This window comes from Mercenaria mercenaria, unplaced genomic scaffold (genome assembly GCF_021730395.1).
Source record: "Mercenaria mercenaria strain notata unplaced genomic scaffold, MADL_Memer_1 contig_875, whole genome shotgun sequence".
Classification (NCBI taxonomy): domain Eukaryota; kingdom Metazoa; phylum Mollusca; class Bivalvia; order Venerida; family Veneridae; genus Mercenaria; species Mercenaria mercenaria.
In genome coordinates, this window is record NW_026463785.1 from 4,485 (window position 1) to 10,706 (window position 6,222).

Consider the following 6,222-nt stretch of genomic DNA (forward strand, 5'->3'; position numbering starts at 1 on the left):
TCTTGTCATAGTGCAATATGTAATTATTATTAATTTTGGTGCCATCCATAGAGAAAATATAATGATAATTCGTAAATAAACTAAAACGTACATGAAATATACTGATAATATTTGCTTTGTTATGCAGCCACAACATACTGAAAAAAAATTGTCGGTATCAAGTGAATACTAGTCATAAAGGTTTAGTGTGGGTGAATAAGTCATTTCCGATATTAATTTTGCAAGTACTCATTTGAGAGTAAAGGCAATGTTGTTCTTATGATAATTCAGTCTGCTAGGGTTTCTTAAATCATTTTAAGAAGTGAACGAATTTTCAAAATCGGCTTGAAAATGGGAAAATTATGGGCATTTAAAAATTTCATAAAAGAGCAGTCATTTTGCTTTCATGGCAACAAAATCCAAATGGCAGATATATTCAATTTCTAGATACATTATTTCAACTGTATTTACCTACTTTTGTAAAAAAAAATATTTCAATACGTTTTCAAGCTATTATAACGAAAGAAATTACCATGTTTTACAATCTATTCAAATTAATCTATTATTTGTATCATAAAGAATTTGGGAGTGTGAATGACGTCAAATACACACAACAAGAGGCCCAAGATGGCCCTAGGTCACTCACCTGAATAACACACCATAACAGTGTAAACATATATATGTATGTCTGACTTTGTGATTTCATTGAGACAAATATTCTGACCAGTTTTCATTAAGATTGGACTAAAACACCTGGATTCTTGAGTTTAAAGAAGCATTTTCGTTGATTTGACGTAGTGACTTAGTTTGTCTTACCCCACATGACCAAGATTTGAAATCATTTAGTACTTCATGATAACAAACACTCTGACCAAGTTTTTCGAAGATAGGATAAAAATGTGCCCCCTATGGAGTAAACAAGCTTGTTCTTTGATTTGATAATAATGACCTAGTTTTTGACCCTTAATGGCCCAGACAAAAAATCATCTGATATTTCATGCTGACAAATATTCTTTTCCTTTGATTTAATCTGATGACCTAGTTTTAGACCCGACAACTACATGTAGGCCTAGCGATCATCAAGATAATCATTATCTGCAAGTTTGTATCAATTCAAAGCATAAGTGAAACCTCTATATGACTGAAAGGAACAAAATAGAAAGGTTTGCCCATTTCAGGAGCAGTAACTGTTATTCTGGAACCCATGATGGAATTTAGCCGGTTTTCAAAAGGAACTGAGATCTTATTGTGACTTAACTTGTGTGTAAGTGTGGTTACAATCAAATATAAAATTTCACTTCTATCGTGTCCACAATGTAAAAGAATAACTAATTTGGCTACTTCAGGGGTCAATCATAGGCCGTTACTCCGGAACCTATGATTGGATCTGAAAGATTCATCAAGGAATCCAAGATTTATTGTTGTTAAAGATATTTGGCAAATATGTATCAAAGCAAACCGTAAATGAAGTCTCTATATAGCTGAAAATGACAAAATAGCAAATTTTGACCCTTTAAGGGGCCATTACTCTAAAACCCGTTTGGAATCTGACCAGTTTTTGTAAATAACTGAGATATTATGCCAATACAAGTTGTGTGCAAGTTTGATTAAAGTTGATTGTGAAATGTGGTCTCTATCGTGTCCACAAGCCCAAAATAGCAAATTTTGGTCTTTTATGTCGCCATAACTCTAGAACCAATGTTGGGATCTGGCCAGTTTTCGAAAGATATGTGATATTATGCCAATACAAGTTTTGTGCAAATTTGATTAAAATTGATTGCAAAATGTGGTCGCTATCGTTTTTACAAGAAATTGTTGACGGACGGACGTACGACGGACGAAGGGCGATCACTACGTTACACGTGAGCTAATACCGGCTGCCTCAACTGTCTGCAATTTTCTTAAATTTCAATCTGCCATACTTTTTTTTAAATAGTGGTCCGATTTAAAAATTATTTCAGCGTTATGGAAGGCTTGAGAATGGCTTTCATATAAAATTAAATTAATATCAGGCTGCCCTTTATGAAAACAAGAAAAATATACCACAAGGAAACTATCAAGGTGTCACAATATATATTATTACAAATTAAAAGGTTATTAATATTTACCTACAGCACACGTCACGTAGCCGGCGTAAGCCGGATCGTTTGTTTATTCTTAAACCGACGAGAATGTTTTTTCTTTCCGCCCACTTGACCAGCGTATTCCAGATTGGGTGAAACGAATTTGCCCAAGATGCGTGTTGTAAAATCAAACAATTGACAACAGACGTTTGTTTATACACAACCTAGAGCTTTATTCTACTGTGTTAAGCAGTTCGGATTTATTCTATGCATATTTGCAAGTGTAAATGGATTTTGTAACAGTAAGTCATATATATATACAGGTTACTGTGTTAAAGTAAAACAATAACATACATTGTATCTGTTTGTTTGCATTATTTCTATTTTGAAAACGAAAGAGGAAGTAAAGTTTGAAACTGAATAAAAAAGCTGCAAATTGTGTAAATAGGTGTAGGACATTTTCGATACATCTTTTAGGTATGAAGTCAACTTAAACACTCGTTCGAATTAAGAGCGAAATATGCGAAACCTTTGGTTGAAAACTGGAAGTCTATTTTCGTTCCTAGTATGGAAAAGTAGCTGTAAAAAATATGCTGCAAAACTTATGCCGATCGGCCGCATTTGGCTAATAAAGCATCTTAGTTTTAAAATAAAGAACAACATACAATATCAAAACATATTTAAAACGGAGTAATGAGCATTTTGAGCCAATACGTAAACTATTCATCGACAACTGGTAACCATAGCCTACTTGTCGATCATAGTTTTAACGTCTTGTCAGTGCTCTTCATTTGCCTTACTTTACCTAGGAAGACATGCAACCCCAGAAATCAACCACCACAGGGATGTGATCGAAAATAAAAACGTATCAAATGAAAGTGTCACAATGCTATGCAACTGTATTTAAATTTTACACTACTGTACAGTATACTTATTCTTATAGTGACACTTCTTAATACTTTTTAATGATTCTTCGGTTTCCAGATGTCGTTGAACTGAATGTTGGTGGAAAATTGATGACAACATTACTCAGTACTTTAACAAAGGATCCCAACAGCATGTTGGCAGCCATGTTCAGTGGGCGTCACGTGATTAATAAAGACAAAGATAGCCGATATTTCATCGACTGCGATGGACATCTATTTGAACATATTTTAAATTACAATGTATCTAAGATTTGGCGTTTTGCCCCCTAACGAAAACGCTCTGGAGATATATAACATGGCTGTTTAGTTTAATATTCACTCGCTTGTTACCACTCTTGAAAACTATTCTGCTGTACAACATTGGAAACGAATTGAGGAAATAAAAAAAAGAATTGACATTGAAGAGTATGAACGTATCAAACAAGAAGCAATCATAGAACTTTCTACCTGCAATGCAAGACCTCAAGACACTAAAGTGTTGCATATCCGTACAAAGAATAAATGTCTACAAAAATGTTACAACTTTAAGTATGAAAACAGACTTCAGAAAGGTGCAATTCACATCTGCTTGTCAACAAACATTGATAAGAGGGCATTTCACGATATGATCATATGTTTAGCTCATGATATGTATCAGCTAGGGTTTGGGAAGTACACATACTTTGACGGACCGTTTTCATATCATTGTGAATCATACCACAAGGTGCAGCAGAGTGATAAGTTTGAATATAAACTTTTGATTGTTGAACACGAAATTATTCTGTAGTTAACTGGTATTCAGACCGTATAGTTCACTAAGCATACCGCGTTTAGCTCAGCATTACCGTGTCTGACATAATAACTATAGTGAAAATACCAGCGAATGTATGCATTGGTATATCGAACCGTTCTACTTGTGTATCAATGCATTATGTAACAACTTGTGAAGCAGTCAGTCATGAAGAGATTGGCATTGCGATTAGACTTGATGGTCGCACTCAACTATTCCAAATCCCTGATTTTTGTTTGATACGGATTTGACGTAATTCTAGCTGGACTGTGTGATTTACCGTGGTAGCACAGTGGATGATTCGTAGAAAGAATCCGATTGAACATGATCTACCCATTTTAGTCTGATATATCTAAGATATAAAAATATGTACATGTATTGTCTATTCCACCGTCTATTGAATTATCTTTAATTAATCTCTTTCTTTTAAAGTTTCGTCCTATAATACGGGAGATGTTCAACATATATTTAAACAATTTAAACAATGTATATATGTTCAATGATTTGTAATAAATGTTTTATCTGATTTTTGTTACAGTCAAAAATCATTCTGCAACACTTAAATCAATATGACAAAGTTGTATAGTTAGTTTATATGTCAGTTTTCAACTGATGAGTATTTAACATCAATATAAATCATTTTAGGGAGTTTATAGAGGTTTCTACAGTCATCTGTTATGGATTCATCACAAAATATAGACGAGTGGGACTTCGTACAGCTGAGTTGGAACCCATTCTTCGGGATTTAAGAAACTGACTTGCCTAGTTTTAAGATGTAAAATAATTCAATATCCGTTTCCATAGATGAAAAAGGCGTTATCTTGATGGAACACTACCCATGCAAATAATTAACAATTTTTATGAGTTAAGAAATTGGTAAAGAGAATGATAATTATGAACAATGTCAATGTGTTTAGAAATTGTTAAGAGCGTGATTATAACAAACAATGTTACTGTGTTAAGTTATTGTAAAGAGAATCATAATAGCTGACAATGTTAATGTGTTAAGAAGTTTTAAAGATACTGATAAGTACAGACAATGTTGATGTGACAAGAATTTGTAAAGAGAATGATATCAACAGACAATGCTAAGGGGTTAAGAAACTGATAAAGAGAATAATAGTAACAGACAAGTAACTGTGTTAAGAAATTGTAAAGACAATGATAATGAAAAACGTATGTCTCCCACGACTTACATTGCAGTAATTGCAAAACGCCACATATTAAGGATCATAACTCTAGGGAAAATCATTGAACCATAACATTCCAATGACCTTCACAACTATGCGTGCCACTGATAACTCCTGTGTAGTTGGATGGAATTCCTACCAGTGGTACAGGAGAAGTAGCACAGAGTAAAAAAGCTGACAAATCAGAGGTGATACTCCGCTGAAAATCCTTTAATAAGAACATGACGATAACATGCACAACTACACTTCACACTTTTCACTCTCGAGTTTTGTTTTGCAGAAAGAAGTGTAACCATTGTAAAATGTGACAAATCAAGCTCTATAATTCCGCTTAAATTCACTGAATCAGAACATGCCGCTGATATGTATAACTAAGCTTGATAACTCCTGTAAGGGGCCAAAGTGATTGAACTGCCCAAACATGTAAGAAAAAATGCCGAAATATCAATTGCCAATTGGAGAAATAAAGGGCCATAATTCTCCTTAAAATCCCTGAAGCAGAACATGCCCATAATATGCGTAATACGACTTGGCACTGATCAATCCTATAAAGTTTGTTGGAAAGCGAAGTGGCTAAAAATTTAAATAAATCAAAGGCCATAAATCTGCCGAAAAACGCCGAATCGGAACATGCCCCTGATATGCATAACTTGAGTTTGAATTGATAATTTTAATTATCATAAGTTTGGTGTAAATCCTCCAGTTTGTATCGGACTATTATATGCCTGGACGAGGTAAAATACGACAAAAAAGGCCCATTACTCTGCTGAAAATCACTGAACTCGAACATGTTGATCACATGTATAACTAGGTTTGGCACTGATAACTCCTGTACGATTTGGTGAAAATCCGCTCAGCAATATAAGACAAGTGGTAAAAACATCATAACAATTACGAATCAAGGGCCATAACTCAGCTGAAAATCAGGAAAATGAGGACGGTATGTGTAATTAGGCTAGACAATGATCACTTTTGTGAAGTGTTAATTCATTCAGTGGTGCCGAATAGGTTGCCTGAAGAAAAAAGAAAGACAGACAGACAAACAGACAGACGGACAGACGAATATTAAGAAAGCAAACAACATGTTTTCGAGTTTTATGTCATTTAAATCGTGCAAAAGTTTTTTTCAAAGATTCAATCTTTGGGATTTAGATATCGACCTTAGGAACCTGTTTTCAATTTTGCACGCATCTTTACATGGTTTAGTCTATACAACTGGATGTCATATTCAGCTGAATACTAGCTGATGTACTGTACTGTTTCGGATAGCAATTATTAGCGTGAACCACGCATGT

General features: G+C 34.2%; 1 long non-coding RNA gene across 1 annotated transcript; it reads left to right on the top strand.

Moving 5' to 3' along the window:
• The first annotated feature begins 2,136 nt into the window (after positions 1 to 2,136).
• LOC128554924 (uncharacterized) lies at positions 2,137 to 4,263 on the top strand. Its single transcript, XR_008369730.1, has 2 exons — positions 2,137 to 2,344; positions 3,027 to 4,263. It is a non-coding gene; the product is annotated as an uncharacterized LOC128554924 (long non-coding RNA).
• The last annotated feature ends 1,959 nt before the right edge of the window (positions 4,264 to 6,222 follow it).